Here is an 18,844-nt window from a genome sequence, read left to right as displayed (position 1 = left end):
CATTATCTACGAGGTGGGCCTCATCCGCATGTGCCTGGGCGGCAGTCCACACCCTTTCCTTTTCCTCCGGGCTAAGAGTGGAGGATATTATTAAATATATATCATGCCAGGTAAGGTCATAGGCCTGAGCAAGGTACTTAAACTGTTTGACATAACCATTAGGGTCTTGGGAATATGATCCCAGTTTCTTCTCAATCTGAGCCATATCAAACATTGAAAATGGAGCATGCACTCTTACTATCCCTTCAGGCCCCGCCACCTCCCGCAAAGGACACAAGGAGTTTGGTGGGGCTCGAGTGTCACCTGTGCGAGATCGGGTGAGAGCCGCAGGAGGGGAGGGGAGAGGAGGTGAGGGAGGGGGAGAGGAAGGGGAAGAAGGTGAAGGTGCTGAAGACTCGGCAGGAAGAGGGGTGGAGTCAAAAAGGGGGTCAGAGATATCAGGTTCCAGAGGGGCCTCAGAGCTCTCAGCAACTGTGTGTCCACGTGCCAGCAGAATGGGGAAAGTCAGACATGTTTGACAGAGAGCTGGGTTATTCCTGAGAGCCAAAAAGGCCTGAACATGGACGACCTCTGACCATTTACTATTGAGGCGACAAAAACTGTCTCAATCTCTGAGAACAATATAATCTAGAGTCCCATCTCTAGGCCATTGGGAGCGATTGTCAAGTCGGTACTGCAGCCAGACCTCAGTGCAATGAGTTAGTCGTTTTCGGTCAATGCAGTCCTTAAGGGACAAGACATCCAGCGATTGCAGAAGGCATTCCAAAGGGGTTTCCTGCTTTGGGCGTGACTTGCAGCACCCCATTAGAACCACAGAGGGAAATAAGTTTGGCAAGAACTGAAACAAGTGTCCCCACGTTGGAGGTGACCAGGCCCTGGGCCTGAGAAGTTCTCTGGTACGGTACCATGTCCAGAAAAAGCAACAGAAAATCTGCGTAGCAGTTTCACTCACAGGAGTAGAGGAGTGGTATGGACGTGGATGCAGAGGCCAGCAATGGTATTGATGAAAAGTCCCACGTGGCGTCTCACAGCAGTTTGGTTCGCGGAAAAAGGGCCGTCAGGACTGGGGATACTCCCAGAAAAAGGAGAAAAATAGATGGGAATTCCACCTGTCCTGACTCTTAAGCCCTTCCCGAGTCACGGCACCATATATGTTGGGTTTTTAAAGTAGGTAGCCGGTAAAGGAGAACGCCACGTGGTATTCAAGCAGGAGAGAAAAGTTTATTCTACTGACCTGCTCCCAAGCTCAAGGTGCATGAGGTAGGCAAGAGAGCAAACCACCCCGGGGGGGATGCCTTATGTAGGGCAGGGATGGGGAGGTGTGGCCAGGATGTAACTTCAGGGAAGGGGGAGGTAACTGCATCCAGGTCTGCTGGTTACCTAGGTAACTGGGTGGAGACTTAATGGGTGGGGGCATCTGCATGTAGCCCTCAGGGAGAGGACCTTACAGTGGGGACACTTGTTTCAGTTCTTGCCAAACTTATTTCCCTCTGTGGTTCTAATGGGGTGCTGCAAGTCATGCCCAAAGCAGGAAACCCCTTTGGAATGCCTTCTGCAATCGCTGGATGTCTTGTCCCTTAAGGACTGCATTGACCGAAAACGGCTAACTCATTATTGCACTGAGGTCTGGCCGCAGTACCGACTTGACAATCGCTCCCAATGGCCTAGAGATGGGACTCTAGATTATATTGTTCTCAGAGATTGAGACAGTTTTTGTCGCCTCAATGGTAAATGGTCAGAGGTCGTCCATGTTCAGGCCTTTTTTGCTCTCAGGAATAACCCAGCTCTCTGTCAAACATGTCTGACTTTCCCCATTCTGCTGGCACGTGGACACACAGTTGCTGAGAGCTCTGAGGCCCCTCTGGAACCTGATATCTCTGACCCCCTTTTTGACTCCACCCCTCTTCCTGCCGAGTCTTCAGCACCTTCACCTTCTTCCCCTTCCTCTCCCCCTCCCTCACCTCCTCTCCCCTCCCCTCCTGCGGCTCTCACCCGATCTCGAACAGGGGACACTCGAGCCCCACCAAACTCCTTGTGTCCTTTGCGGGAGGTGGCGGGGCCTGAAGGGATAGTAAGAGTGCATGCTCCATTTTCAATGTTTGATATGGCTCAGATTGAGAAGAAACTGGGATCATATTCCCAAGACCCTAATGGTTATGTCAAACAGTTTAAGTACCTTGCTCAGGCCTATGACCTTACCTGGCATGATATATATTTAATAATATCCTCCACTCTTAGCCCGGAGGAAAAGGAAAGGGTGTGGACTGCCGCCCAGGCACATGCGGATGAGGCCCACCTCGTAGATAATGACTTCCCAGTGGGAGCAACAGCCGTGCCCAGGGAGGAGCCCAATTGGGATTATCAAAGTAATGCCCCTGGGAGGAAAAGTAGAAATAGGATGATAACTTGCTTAGTGGCTGGCCTCCAAAAAGCAGCTCATCGCCCAGTTAACTATGACAAATTAAGACACATTACCCAAAGAGGGGATGAGAATCCGGCCGAATTTCTTGACCGCCTTACTGAAGCTCTCCAGCGTTATACTAAGCTGGACCCAGATTCAGCAGAGGCTAAGGTAATCCTCAATACTCATTTTATAGCCCAATCGGCTCCTGATATTAGGAAAAAGTTAAAAAAAGGCTGAGGACGGTCCTCAAACCCCTCAACGAGATCTGGTGAGCATGGCATTTAAGGTTTTCAATAATCGAGAGGAGCAGGAGATCGCCGATAAGACTGCTCGCGAGAGGGAGAACTATCAGTTCCTGGCTGCTGCCATCCGGCCTCCTCCGCGAAGAAGCACCCAACGTAAACCATCCGGAACATGCTACAAGTGTGGGCAAGAAGGCCACTGGGCAAAATTCTGCCCTTCACCGCGACCACCGCCTGGACCCTGCCCAAGATGTGGACAACTGGGGCACTGGGCAGACGACTGTCCCTCCTCGCCTCCACGAGGTAGGCCAGTCCCTCCCCGGCCCCAACCACGCAGGCAGGAGGAGCCCAACCTGACTGAGATTCTCTGCTTAGCAACACAATGACGGTGCCCGGGGCCACTGGCTCCCAAGAACATCACAATGGAGGAGCCCAGGGTGTGCTTTTATGTAGCCGGTAAGTTAGTATCCTTCCTCTTGGATACAGGAGCCAGTTTTTCGGTGTTATCTCAATATGCAGGGAAGACTTTTCCCTCCCAGATCTCAGTGGTGGGTGTTGACGGCCTACCTTCTTGTCCCCCATCTACGGGACCAGTACCATGCAAAATAGACAACTTTCCGTTTTCACACTCCTTCCTAATCTTACCCCGCTGCCCTACCCCCCTCCTAGGGAGAGACTTGCTCTCCAAATTCCAAGTCTCCCTCTCATTCCATATCCCCAAGCAGCCAACTCCTATTCTACTTTTATCTCTAGATGAACCCCTACCTGTAACCTCCCAGTTAGACCCTTTCCCCCTCCCTCCAGATCTTGTCAACCCTCTAATCTGTGATACTTCTACACCCACTATGGCTAGACACCATACTCCTGTTCTCATTAAGCTTAAAAACCCTACCCATTTCCCCAGCACATCTCAATACCCCATTTCCCTCAGACATAGGCAAGGTTTAAAGCCTATCATTCTCCGCCTTCTTAAACAAGGACTTCTCAGACCTACTAACTCCCCCTTCAACACCCCTATTCTGCCAGTAATTAAGCCTGATGGAACCTATCGTCTAGTCCAGGACCTGCGCATCATTAATGCTGCAGTCCTTCCTATTCACCCTGTTGTGCCTAACCCGTATACACTCCTTTCACAGATACCTCCTGGTACCACCCACTTCTCAGTCCTGGACCTGAAGGATGCATTTTTTTACAATTCCCTTGCATCCCAACTGTCAGGACTTCTTTGCCTTCACCTGGATGGACCCAGATACCTCCAGGGCACAACAGCTAACCTGGACAGTCCTCCCTCAGGGGTTCCGGGACAGCCCCCATTTTTTTGGACAAGCTCTAGCAAAGGACCTTCTCTCTCTCCAGGTATCCCCTAGTGTCATTCTTCAGTATGTGGATGATCTCTTGCTTTGCAGCCCTTCCCTCGAGTTGGCGCGCCAACACACGGCTGACCTCCTTAACTTCCTATTGGCCCAAGGATATAGAGTCTCTCCTTTTAAAGCCCAGATAACAAAGCCAGAAGTAACGTACCTGGGTCTCTCCATAACTCCTACAGAGAGAAGAATTACTCTTGATAGAAAAGCTTATATTGAGTCTCTCTCTCTGTCCTGCAGACCAAGGAGGACATTCTGTCCTTCTTGGGACTTGCGCGGGCTTTCTTCGCATTTGGATACCTGGATTTGCTACCTTGGCCAAACCGCTTTATGAGGCAGCCAAGGGCTCCCTAAAAGAGCCACCAGACCCCACAAAGCCCATCGACACCCCATTTAAGGTACTGAAACAAGCGCTTCTACAGGCTCCAGCACTGGCTCTACCCAGTCTTAAAGAACCCTTTTTACTTTATGTCACTGAGAAGTGGGGAATTGGCCTTGGGGTGCTTGGGCAAATGTCAGGCCCCTCTTTTAGACCTGTGGCCTATCTCTCGAAACAACTAGACCCAAAGGTAAAAGGCTGGCCAGCCTGCCTTTGGGCTCTGGCAGCAGCAGCCACCCTGGCACAGGAGAGCACAAAGCTCACTTTTGGCCAGCTCACTACCATTCGCTCTCCCCACAGGCTAAAGGACCTTTTATCTCATAAATCCCTGTCTTGCCTCTCCCCTTCTCGCCTACAGCTGCTTCATGTTACCTTTATTGAGAACCCTGACTTCTCACTGGAAAGCTGCTCCCCTCTTAATCCAGCCACTTTGCTTCCATCCAATTCTAACCCTCTTGTCCACTCCTGTACAGAAACCTTGGATGATGTCACACCCCATTTTACAGGTATCTCAGAAACCCCCCTTCCTGACCCAGAAGACACCTGGTACATTGATGGCAGTTCCACACTCACCCCTTCAGTCAGCCGAGTTGCGGGTTATGCCACTGTTAATGACTACACCATTATTGAAAGCAGCCCTCTGCCCCCTGGCACTACCTCACAAAAGGCAGAGCTTATAGCTTTAACCAGGGCCTTAACTCTAGCCAAGGGCCGGAGGATTAAAATTTATACAGATTCAAAATATGCCTATCATATTCTCCATTCACATGCAGCCATCTGGAAGGAGCGTGGTTTCCTGTCTACTAAAGGGACCCCCATTACTAATGCTTCCCTTATTCTTAAGCTCCTAGAAGCGGCTTCCCTTCCCCAACAGGTAGCTGTCATTCACTGCCGGGGACACCAGACGGGACCTGATGCCATTAAGGTGGGCAACTCAAAAGCAGACCAGGAGGCAAAGAAAGCAGCCCAGAGACAACTTCTAGCACCCTTACTTCCAGTATTGCCTCCAGTTCAACCGTCTTACACCCCACAGGAGCTGGAGGAACTCACTCATCAGGGAGCCTCACAGGAGGCACAGGGATGGTGGTCCCTAGCAGGACGATTTGTTCTCCCTGAGTCCCAAGCAGACAATTTCCTTTCCCAAGTGCATCAGGCATTACACATTGGATACAAGCCTCTCTCCCACCTTCTCAAGCCTTTACTTCATTGCTCTAGCCTAACTGCTCGACTGAAGGCCATTACCCAAGCCTGCCCTACCTGTTCCCTTACCTCCTCACAGGGTGGTCTCCGACCAGCTGCATTCCCCACACACCAAGCCCGGGGACATACCCCAGGGGAAGACTGGCAGATAGACTTGACCCACATGCCTCGATGTAAGCGGCTGAAATACCTTCTAACCATGGTAGATACATTTTCAGGATGGATTGAGGCCTATCTTACAACATCAGAGACTGCTGACACTGTTGCCTCTGCCCTAATAAAAGAAATTATTCCTAGGTTTGGCCTACCTAGGTCACTTCAATCTGACAATGGACCTGCGTTCATCTCCAAGGTGACTCAACAGGTAGCCACCTCTTTAAATATCCAGTGGAATCTTCACATTCCCTATAGGCCTCAGTCATCTGGAAAGGTGGAAAGAGCTAATGCACTCATTAAGACACAGCTTTCTAAACTTTCTTTAGAGCTCCAGCAATCCTGGCCAGAACTGTTACCTCTGGCGCTCACCCGCTTACGTGCCTCTCCCCGCAGCCCTACTTTTCTCAGTCCTTTTGAATTAATGTATGGAAGGCCTTTTCTTCTAGGTAATTTCCCTACTGACAGTACCAAGACTCCACTGATAGACTACCTTCCTGTTCTAACCTTCCTTAGGCACATGTTACGCCAACATGCTGACCAATGTCTTCCTCAGCCACATCAAGGTCCCTTTCCCACTCCCCCAATCTTGTCTGGGGATCAAGTATTTCTCAAGACCCTTAATCCATCTGGTTTACATCCTAAGTGGACAGGCCCTCACCAGGTTCTGCTGACCACCCCCACTGCGGTCAAGCTCCAAGGACAGCCACAGTGGATTCATCTGTCAAGAATAAAAAGGGCTTCTGCTCCTGCCCCTTCTATACCAACGTTGACTTCGAGGTACACCTGTTCCTCCCTTGGGCCTACCAAGGTAAAGCTGTCTCGAATACCTGAAGACCCGACCCCAACCTCAGGAAACCTCTTGGAGACTTTACCTAAGGATCTACCACCAAGGGACACCTGCTGCTCGCCTTCAGGAGGGACCACACATTTCTGCCTTTTACCCCTAATGCCGACGCCCCTTGCCTGCAGGAAGTAGCCAGAGAGAGTCTTCACCCTTTTCATAACTATTAAAAGGCTGGAATGTAAGGTACTCTCCCTGAGGGCTACACGCAGATGCCCCCACCTCATTAAGTCTCCACCCAGTTACCTGGGTAACCAGCAGACCTGGAGGCAGTTACCTCCCCCTTCCCTGAAGTTACATCCTGGCCACACCTCCCCATCCTTGCCCTACATAAGGCATCCCCCCCCCCGGGGTGGTTAGCTCTCTTGCCTACCTCGTGCATCTTGAGCTTGGGAGCAGGTCAGTAGAATAAACTTTTCTCTCCTGCCTGAATACCGCGTGGCATTCTCTTTTACCGGTTACCTACTTTAAAAACCTAACATAAATGACTTGCAATTTTCATAGACTTTTGTCTATCCCCAAGCTCCCAGAAAGTTTGGTGTGGAATTAGCCTATACCCATGATAGAAATCTGAATTCCTACCAAGCCAGGACTGATTGCCCTTTTCAGGAAACTCTCAGCATTCTGAGAGCCCATGTTGGGAGGAGGCATTCTGTCCTCCCAATCCTTTCAGGTCTCACAGCACTGCTTTTAGGGGTTCTCACAAATAGCCCACATTTTAAAGAATGAAAATAGTCTAATCAGTCCATAGAAACAAACTGTGAGATGAAAAAGATTCCACTACCATTAAAAACATTCTCGAAGCTAACATAACTTGAATCAGGGTTTACAAGGTTTACAAAAATGTCTGGGTTCCAACCACTCAAGCCTGTAGTCCTAGCTCATCAGGAGGCTGAGATCTGAGGATTGTGGTTCAAAGCCAGCCTAGGCAGAAAAATCTATGAGACTCTTAATCGCCACTAAACTTCTACAACAACAACAAAAAGTCACCAGCAATCATTACATAAAATTGAAGGAAACAAATGCTTGCAAACCAGATTTTCAGTTCACTTCTCAGTAACTAGACTGCTTTCCCTTTCCTAAGAGATATTCCAGAACAGCTGTTTCATCTCACATTTTTAATGGAGATAGTTGAACCAATCTTTATAATGCCAGGATTTGTACATAGCTTTTTTGAAACAAATGATAGATTTATGAATTATAAGCTTAGCTCATCCCTTCCTTTTTTTTCTTTCTTTCTCATGACAAGGATCCTTTCTATCAGCTAATAACTGTCACACTGTTTAACTAGACTAGCAACACTTAGCAGCTGATCTGGGTTTATGATGGCCACTTTCAGTCTGCAGCTGGTATAGCCTGAAGGCTCTTTGAAAATGAAGATGTCACCAGGAAATCCACTCCCCAGCATTTACTATCCAAAAATTTCCCAAAAAAGTAACATCAGTTCTGAAGGGGTTTTCCAAGTTAAGCACAATGAAAAATACATATGGTAAGAGAAAAGGGGGGGACATCTTCATTGTAAAGTTCCCCAGACTGTACCTCTACTAATATAAAACATTTTCCCCAAAGAAGAGTTTCAAATGCTTTTTATATTCTACTTATTCAGGTATAACCAATGTTTATATCATGCCTGTTTATTCAGGTATAACTAATGACTATAGTAGCATAAATATATGTTTTACTTTCACCATTAGTTTTGTGAGTTATGAAAAGGTTCTTTTGGAATGAAGTTCTTAGAGGAAAATAACAATATACCTATATTACCATGTAGATGGATTTTTTACTTTCAATATATTGAACTTCCAGCTATCAGTTCAGAGCAAAATTGTATGACTGATGCTGTCCATCCTAAAGCATCAATCTATATGAGCTTTCAAAAGGCTTCTGTGCCTGAGTTTTCCTATCTACAAAAAAGGAGAACTGGGCTTGGCACATGCCCTTAATCCCAGCATTGGAGATGCAGAGGATAGAAAATTTGATGCCATCTTGACCTATACAGTAAAATCCTATCTTAAAGAACAAGGTTAGGGTAGGCTCAGTAGCCTAGAATGTGTGCAAGGCTCAGGGTTCAGTCCCTCCAAATCACAATCTTTGCCCAACCAAAACCAAACCAAAAAACTGAGTGAACATTTGGCACATTTGATGTACTGCTAACATATCTTGAGATTGTCAAATACATTATTTGTAAGATTTTTTTAAATCTACTATAAACCAGTTAAATTTATGAAGCTCAGCTCTTAGTTTTCATTCATTTTGGTTACTAGTATATAATGAATTATTCACTTTTTAACAGCGCTGCAAATCTGTTGATATTATTTATTCCTAGAGTAAGCTTTATTTATAAAGCTGTTATATTGAGCTTTTCAAAAGAATCAACTTTTGTGAAAATGAGGTACATCTCATGTCATATTACATACTTAAAGGCATTATTTGGAAGAAAACCTACTTCATTCATTCATTAAAATTAAGATGGTTCTGGGGTTACAATTCAGGGCCCCATGTCTAGTAGGTTCTCTACCACTTGAGACAGCAAAAACTACTAACTACAAAACACAACACTATTCTGTCACAGTATTGGGAATATAGGATAAACTTTCAATAGCAGGGTAAACTTTACACTTTAAAATATTTGCTCTTTGGGCTGGGGATATGGCCTAGTGGCAAGAGTGATTGCCTCGTATACATGAGGCCCTGGGTTCGGTTCCCCAACACCACATATACAGAAAATGGCCAAAAGTGGCGCTGTGACTCAAGTGGCAGAGTGCTAGCCTTGAGCAAAAAGAAGCCAGGGACAGTGCTCAGGCCCTGAGTCCAAGCCCAGGACTGGCCAAAAAAAAAAAAAAAAATTTGCTCTTTATGGAATTTTAAAGTCAGCTAACTATGCACACACATATGGATACACATATGTACATGTATGTGTATCCATATATATACGTATATATATAAAACAAAGAAATGCACCCATTTTATGTGTTCATTATGATGTGTTGACAAATGTACACACCACAACCACAATCAACATATCGAGTATTTACATTAACCTAAAAGGAATTCTGTGTTTTTTTCTCTACCTCTCTCTCCTGTGCTGGGGCTTGAATTCAGGGCCTGGTTGCGGTCCTTGAACTTTTTCGCTCAAGGTTAGCATAACCACCACTTGAGCTACAGCTCCACTTCCAGTTTTTTGCTGGTTAACTGGAGATAAGAATCTCATGGACTGTTTTTTTTTTTTTTTTTGGCTAGTCCTGGGGCTTGGACTCAGGGCCTGAGCACTCTCCCTGGCTTCTTTGTGCTCAAGGCTAGCACTCTGCCAATTGAGCCACAGCGCCACTTCTAGCCATTTTCTGTATATGTGGTGCTGGGGAATTGAACCCAGGGCCTCATGTATATGAGGCAAGCACTCTTGCCACTACGCCATATCCCCAGCGCCCTCATGGACTTTCTTGCCCAGGCTGGCTGCAAACCTTGATCCTCAGACCTCAGCCTCCCGAGTAGCTAGCATTACAGGCATGAACCACCAGCACCTGGCTCTGTGGTTATTCTTAATCTATTCTCCATACAGACACCTCCAGACCCAGACAACCCTGTCACTATTAATTAGATTTTCTTGCTCTAAAAAGTAATGTGTAAAATTTTGTGTCTGCCTTCTTTTGCCCAGCATAAGTTTTCTAACATTTATCTGTATTGCATGTAAAGTAGTTTCTGATTTTTTAATGCTTAGTAATATCCCATTGTATGAATACACTACAGTTTGTCTACTCACGTGTTACTGGATGCATGGGTTATTTTTAGTTTGGGGCTACTGTGACTAAAGCAGTTATAAACATTTGTATCCAAGTCTTTTCTTAGACATGTATTCTTATTTTCTCTTGGTTAAATATCAAGAATGAAACTGTTAGGTCATTTTGGGGAATGTATCTTGATCTGAAGAAATGGCCAAGATGCTTTTTGAAGCAGTATTCTTCTCAGCCTTGTATAAAAACACAAATAGCTTCCCATCCCTGCCAACATTTTGAAATACTAGACACTTTAGTAGTGGTGTAGTGATATCACCCGTGGCTTTAATTTGCATTTCCCAAATGACTAACACTATCAAGCATTTTGCATATGCTGCTTCTGGTTGTTGTGGGGTGGATTTTTTTTTTTGTTTGTTTTTGAAGTGCTTATTCTTTTTCTTTTGGCTTGTTTTAAGAAACCAAATTATTTTATTGCATTGTTAAGGTTTGATTCTAAATTCTGGATAACAGCTCCTGCTCAGATAAATGTACGCAAATATTTTTGCCTTTGAAAGGTTGTTTTTAGAAGAGTAGCCTTTCATATTTTGGTAACATTTACTGTTTTTTTTTTCACTTTTGTAAGATTATTGTTTGTTTGTACTGAAGAAGTCATTGTCTTCCCAAAGGTCACAAAGATCCTGCTGTGTTTTCTTCTACAACTTCCATCTTAAAGGTTAGGTTGATGATCTATTTAAAATTCACATTTGTCTGTGGTCTGAAGTAGGAATACAAGTTCATTCATTCATTCATTCATTCATTCGTGATGGTCCTGAGGCTTGAACTTGGGGCCTGGGCACTGTCCCTGAGCTCTTTTGCTCAAGGCTAGTGCCCACTACTTGAGCACCCCGCTCCACTTCTATCTTTCTGTTTGTTTGTTTCGGTGTAGTTAATTGGGTAGTTAATTGGTAATAAGAGTCTCGGGGACTTTGCTACCTTGGCAGGGGCTAGCTTTGAATCACCATCCTTAGATCTCAGTTTCCTGTAGCTAGGATTACAGGTATGAGCTACTGGTTCTCGGCTGAAGCTTTACTTTTTATATGGATAGCCCATTGTTTCATTTATTGAAAAATAACCCAACACTGAATAATGCTACCTTCTTTGTTGAAGATTGATTATATACAAATGAATCTGTATCTGAACATGAAAATATCATCGATTTGTCTCTTCTTATAGCTACTATACCATAGATGGGGTTTCATAGTATACCTTAAAATCGGTTATGTATGTGTTCTTATTTTGTTCTTACCATATAAATTTTAGAGTTACATTGCCAAATTAAAAACAGCAGGATAGGGAGAAGATTGACATTTTCATGGTGCTGAGCCTTCATGAATGTGGAATGTCTAAGTAGGCATTTCATTATTCTCAGCAGTGATTAATAGTTTTCAGCAATGATTCAGAGTTTCAAAGTACAGGTCTGAGCACATGTTTTATTAAAGTTACTCATAAATAGTTAGTGGTTTTGGATACTGATAAACATTTGGTTTTATTTTAAATGTATTCGGGGGGGGCATTTAAAAATTATCAGTGGATAGTGAATGGATTTCCACTATACACTGATCTTGTATCCTACCATTGTTTTCATGGGATTTTTTCTTAGGTTTTTCTATGAATTCACTATTGCCATTTGCAAATAACAGTTCTTTTTGATTTAAATGCTTTTCCAACAGATCTGAGTGACATTGGGCGTCTTATTTCTTCCCAAGGTATGCCTCAGATTTTCTCTCCATAGTCTTCCTTTTCCTTTCCCAGTAGGAACGTCTTCCTCTAAGGACTTAACTCTGACCTGGTGCCCCAGTGGACCAGGTTTCTCCCCTGTGTTGAACTTGCTGGAGTTCTGAACCCCAAGCAGAGGTAGGACTTAATACCTGACAGAATCTTGTGCAGGATTTGTCCTGCAAGCAGGGTTCGTCCTGCAAGGAGAAAAGTCCTGTCCTGTGTCGGGAGCCGAGCTAGCAGCTAAGCTCATCCTGACCTCTGGCTGTGCTGTTATCACAAGGAATGAGGTAAGATTTGGCTTAATTGACAGCCAGCACTTACCAAGATGTTTTACTGTGTCCATAGGCACCTGGTTTATGTTTACCATTCAGCCTTGTCTTGTTTTATTGCCTCCTGTTATTTACCGACCTAAAAGCTTTCTTATTTTCTTAAACTTTGGTAACCCTATGCCATTCCCTGGTTCCCAAACTGCATAAAAGCTGGATGTTAAGAATAAACGGGGCTGCAGTCTTGAGTTTCAATCTCAAGATGCAGACCTCCCATACCCCATCTTTGCCTCTTGTCTTTTTTCTCTTGCCTTATTTTTCCTTTTCCTTATCCCCGCCACCCCTCAGTCAGGATTCCTGCTCCCCTGCCGGCTGGCCCGGCAGGTTTGGCGCCTGGAACAGGGACCTGAAGGCCTGGGATCGACGGCGGGTGACCCCCGCTCAGGTAAGGACGTCCGAATACTTGGGAAGGAGAGCGGGAGGAGAGTGTATTGTCGGGAGTAATAAATTATGGGACAAGGTAATAGCCGCATGCTATACATGCAGGCCCCCAAAGGCATGCTTAATGCCCGGGCAGTGAAAGTTGGCCAAAGTAACTTAGAACGTTTCTTTTACTTTATTGAGGAAGCATGCCCCCAGTTCCTGGAGGAAGGAACCAATAACTTAGAAACTTGCTAGAAAATTGAAAAAAAAATAGGGAACATTATGATGCAACTGGCCCTGAGAAAACCTCAGTGGATGCTATTATTCTTTGGTATCTGGTCCAAGATTGCTTAGATCTTAGCCATGTATAGATTAAATTCAATCAGTCGATTGGAGAAACTGAACAGGGATCTGATGAGTGTTGCCCAGCCCCGGGAGCATATTCTGCTGCTGCCTGGGAAGAGCTGAGAAAATTAACAAGACCTGAACCCACTGAGCTAGACATTAAGGAAGACTCAGATGGCTCAGACTCTGAGGAGAAATTATTCAATGAGCCTACTAAAGATAGATTGACCTATGTTGAGACTATGTTGAAATCAGTTATAGCTCTATTGTCACAGCTTCATCCAGAACAACAAACTCCTTTAAAGGGAGTCCTGGAAGACTTACAGCTCTCCTAGGTGCAGGCTGCTAGCAGGGGGAAGGGACCTGAGGCTAGGGAAATGCTAACACCACCGAGGTAACTTCTCCTGACCAAGCACTCTATTTCCATCCACCAGGACAGATTTGAAACCCCAACCAGGGTGAGTGACCATTAGCCTGGAGCTTACATTTTTCCATAAATCCACTGGGCTAGGTCAAGGAAATCAGCAATTGTGGGTGTTTGGAGATAACTGATCTCTAGTTCAGCTCAGCTGGTTGCTCGTCAAGTCTAAATTGTTTCAGGAAAGCTGCTCAAGTTTGAGCCCAATCTTATATATTTGGAATATTTTGCAGGACTTACCTAACTTCTATGAGCGCTCAGGCAGATGAAGTTCTCTCTGTCTCTTTTCCTGCCTCCCTCTAAACTCTGCCTGCCTGCCTGTGACATAGGATGGGTATCGATATTTGTTTAATATCTGCTTTAAAAGACTCAAAGAAAGGCTTTCCATTCTTGTTAGTGATGTTTAAGTTTTCGAGACTCAGTTAAATTCTGCTTGTTTGGCTAAATCATAAACTTTCTCTAGCATTGAGTACATGGTAGACAATAGGACTGGTTGGAGTGAAAGCCTGCCCATCCCCCAGGTGACAAGCATGCCAAATTCCTGGAGGCTGGGCAGGGACTTGGAGTCCTGTGACCTTGCATGTCAAAGGTGCCTTACAATTCAAATGCTGGAAGATGAAGGTGTCTTACTGTGAGCTTACTGTCTGTGTTCATGTCCTGTCTCCCATAAGCTCCCCTTGGGAGCTAAACTGGTTTCTCAAAATGTGGCTTTTCAGATGATCTGAAAATTTTGGTTTGCTGAAAAGGCTTTTTTTGTTTACTATCTAACCACGTGGTTCTAGAATATAGGCAAAATAATATCATTTGCCACTGGAATTCCAGAAAAACTTACATGGCCAATTAAAGAACAATTCTAAGCGCGCCCCAAAACGTGTGCACATTGTATGTGTATGTATGTCTATGTCTATGTCTATGTCTATGTGTTGGTAAAACTTAAAAACAAAACAAAAAACAGGTTTTAAGCCCAAACTGATATGTTTGGGAGCAAACAAATGTGTCTAAGAAAAACTCCAAAAGGTTTTAATATACAGCACGTGATATAAGTACAATGATGTACAACCAGTGTGTTATTCTTTATGTCTATCCACGCTAAGAGTCAAGTGTACATCTAATCCTGACAATTCTTTGGTATAGACTAAGATTTTGCTTCTCCATTTTTTTTTCTTTTTTCGCTGTGCTCTCATAAACTCTTTAAGATCAAGGGACCAGAGTCATTTTGAAATAACTGCACAGGTGTGACTATTAACCTAAATTTTCTGGACCCAAAATTAACATTTTGCTTTATAGGATACAGGTTGACATGTGTGCTATCTGAGTGGACCGTGGCAGTCTATGGCTACAGAAAGCTGCCTCCACAGTAGGCTCCCAAACTGGGAGTTGTTTGTGACTCAGAAACTGCCCTGGCTGCTACAGAGAGCAGACTTGGTTGGCCTTCAATCTGTGTGGATTTTGTGACTAGAAAGATGGTTAAAGGCCCAAGCCTTCTAAAATCTGTTTAAAAATGCCCTTAACCAGTCTGTGTAGAAATTTACAGGCAACAAGCAGGAAATGTGACAGCCTATCCAGGGAACTCTACTAAAGAATTATCCAGATGCAAAACATCTCTCCTGCTGGCCTGCTAATTTGGGATGGAAGACACAGCCACTTCAGATCCACTGAAGCTGAGACTTTTATTGTTATTCATTTGTTTTCTCTTTCACGTGCCAGTAAGGTAAGGTTAAATAATATGATTAGATTTAATGGCACATGGACCCCATTCAGTCTGCTGTTCTTTAACTGTTACAGCAAAACTCTGGCAACTACTTGGTGGTCAATTCTTAGCAACTTACAGGTAAACTCTACTCCTTTTGTTCTCCTGTTGCTTTAATTGGAAATAAAAAGGGCTTTTATGGCTAAGACTCTTTGGATAGTTCAAAGCCAGCCCAGGCAGAGAAAAATAAAAATCCCTCTTGGTCATATTTTGGGTCCTTATTATTTTACTAGTCAGAAATTACAGGTTAAGACTTCTCATTTACATACTTTGTATGATTTTCAAAATTTCTGGGAGATATTAATTGGCTTCGCCCTTATCTTAAATTGTCCACAGCTGAATTAAAACCCTTATTTGATCTATAAAAGGGGGACCCTGACCCTACATCTCCCAGAGAAATGACAACTAAAGCAGCCAAAGCCTTGAGCATAGTAAATTCTGCCATTTCTTCCCAACATGTAAATTATAGATTACTCAGCCCCTTGGGAAGCTTATATTTTAACTACACCTCATTCTCCAACAGTGGTCCTCTGGCAGAAGGGACCCCTTTTGTGGCTTTCCTTGCCTGCTACTCCTTCAAAAATATTAATTCCTTATTATGAATTGGTAGCCACCTTAGTCCATATGTGCCGTGTGGAATCTTGTAAGTATCTTGGAGGAGATCCACAGGTTATTTACATACCCTACACTTTGCAGCAGCAAGAATGGCTTTATATTCATTGTGATTCCTGGGCCATTGCTTGGGCCAATTTTGTGGGCATAATTTCACATCATTGTCCCTCCAACAAATTAATTCACTTTGCCTCTCCTTACCATTTAGGGAGGGCAATGCTATTATGGATGAGGCTACCCAAATTTTTCTTTCTCAAATTGACTTGGCAAAGCAATCACATGCTGCCCACCATCAAAACAGTCGTGCCTTACGTCAGCAATTTCATATTACTCGTGAGGCAGCTCGTCAAATTGTAAAAATTTGTCCCAACTGTGCTACCTTCCTGCCTGTGCCCTCCAATGGGATTAATCCTCGAGGCTTAGTGGCTAACCATGTGTGGCAAATGGATGTTACCCACATCCCCTCTTTTGGATGGCTCCGCTTTGTCCATGTTACAATAGACACTTATTCTAATTTTATTATGGCTACTCCTCTTAGCGGGGAAGCTGGCAAACATTGTATCTCCCATGCCTTATGCTGCTTTGCTACTATGGGACTTCCTAAACAAATTAAAACTGATAATGGTCCGGGATATGTTGGACGAGCTTTTAAAACTTTTTACAAATCTTACCAAATTGTTCACTCTACAGGAATTCCCTATAGTCCTCATGGTCAAGGAGTTGTCAAACGGGCCAACAGTTTGTTAAAACATCAAATTTCTAAATTAAAAGGGGGGGGGGAACTATACCCCTTCTCTCCTGTTAATATACTTTCTCATGCTTTATTCGTACTAAATTTTTTAAATTTGGACTATAATGGCCTTTCTGCAGCACAGCGGTTCTGGGAAAAGAGAGAGCAAAGAGCTTTTGCTCAAGTTAAGTGGAAAGATCCTTTAACAAGTGCTTGGCATGGGCCCGATCCGGTATTGACATGGGGTCGAGGACATGTCTGTGTTTTTTCACAGGATGAAAATGATGCCCGCTGGCTACCTGAGCGTTGTGTTCGGATTGTGGAAACTCATCAGAACAGTACAAGCGCTGACCCACTGGGCTTACGTGTCAGATCCACCGATTGTGCACCCTGCGACCTGGGAGGGAGCTGAGGTGTTCATCCATGTCAACAGATCAGCGTACGGTACAGCTCCAGACCCTTTTGTCCAACACGTTAAGATGGGAGATTTTGCAGCTTCTGGCATTGGAACCGCTTTATGCTTTACAACTGACTCCAACAGTTATATTCCAGGCTGTACTGTAATGCAATCCATAAATCATAGAATTTGGCCTGATAATAGTCAAGTATATAAGAATGACTTCATTGCCTACTGGGTTTCCTGTACATGCCAGTTCTACCTCGTCCTTCATGATACCTCGCTACATCAACTCCTCTCAAATTGTAGAATCCACGGGAGAACTGCACCTCGTAAAGTGTAGCCATGATCACCCTTTTATAACCAATATTTCAGGAACTAATTCTCAGCTGATGGACTGGTCTGGAGCGAATCTCACCAACAAGTTCAACCCAGGTCTGTGGTGGATGAATGGACGCCCTCAACGCCATGTCTGGATGTTAGTGGCTGCCCTGAGCAATATCTCCTGACCCACTTCTACTTCTTTAAAGAATATTATGAGTTGTGTAACACCCCCTTATGCTATTATGTATGGACCTTTTAATATTTCTATAGGAGCCATGTATTTCAATGTTACTTGCACTAACTGTTCTTTTACAAATTGCTTGTATAGTGGCCTTACTGATTCTGTAATTATTATTAAGCAACCACCATTTGTTATGCTTCCTGTAAACTTATCTGAAGCTTGGTATGAAGAAACAGGTATTCAAGTGTTAAAACATTTAAAAGTGCTTATGCGCCCTAGACAATTTGTAGGGCTACTAATAGCAGGCATTGTAGCCTTTATTTCCTTAGCTGCCTCTGCTGCAGCGGCCACTGTGGCTCTAACACAAAATGTGCAGACAGCTCACTATGTTAATCAGCTTGCTCATAATACCACGCAAGCCCTGCACTTTCAAGGCAGGATTGATGATAAAGTAGAACAAAAATTAGAAGCATTGTATGAATCTGTGCTGTCACTGGGAGAACAAATTCGTGCCTTACAAACTTTGCAACGGGTGTGCTGTCATGCTGGGTTTGACTTTATTTGTGTGACCCTCCATAAGTATAATGGGTCGAGCTATTCTTGGGAACAAGTTGTAGCACATATAAATGGTATTTGGCACCATAATAACTTGTCCTTAGGTCTCTTTCAACTCCATAGACAAATAGCCGGACTAGAACAAGCTCCGCCTTTGGACTCTAAAGTGGCAGAAACAGCAAAAGAACTGTTTGAACAACTTCAACAGTATGTCCCTTCCTTAACTAACGTTAAGGGGCCACTAATGACATTGCTCGGCCCAGGGATACTTTTGCTGATGGCTTTCCTATGTCTTCCTTGCATTGTACGCATATTGCAAAACTCTTTCATGAGTTTAGCCAGCCAGCTGCATAAGGTCAAGCTCCAAGCAAATGAATTTCCCCCGAGAGGAACCGCAGCCAGAGACGGGTATGAGGCGGTGCCAGCCTAGACCGACCTAAGACAGGGCCTTCAGCACTGCTCTGAAGTTGTTCCCTAAGACGGGTAAGGCAGGCTGGGGTACCAACCCCACCTAAGACAGGAGGGTTCGCTTCTTTTAATAAAAAGACGGGGGAACTGTCCGGAGCTGAGCTAGCAGCTAAGCTCATCCTGACCTCTGGCTGTGCTGTTATCACAAGGAATGTGGTAAGATTTGGCTTAATTGACAGCCAGCACTTACCAAGATGTTTTACTGTGTCCATAGGCGCCTGGTTTATGTTTACCATTCAGCCTTGTCTTGTTTTATTGCCTCCTGTTATTTACCGACCTAAAAGCTTTCTTATTTTC

Source organism: Perognathus longimembris, chromosome 18, assembly GCF_023159225.1.
Source record: "Perognathus longimembris pacificus isolate PPM17 chromosome 18, ASM2315922v1, whole genome shotgun sequence".
Lineage (NCBI taxonomy): Eukaryota > Metazoa > Chordata > Mammalia > Rodentia > Heteromyidae > Perognathus > Perognathus longimembris.
This window is presented reverse-complemented; position numbering follows the sequence as displayed.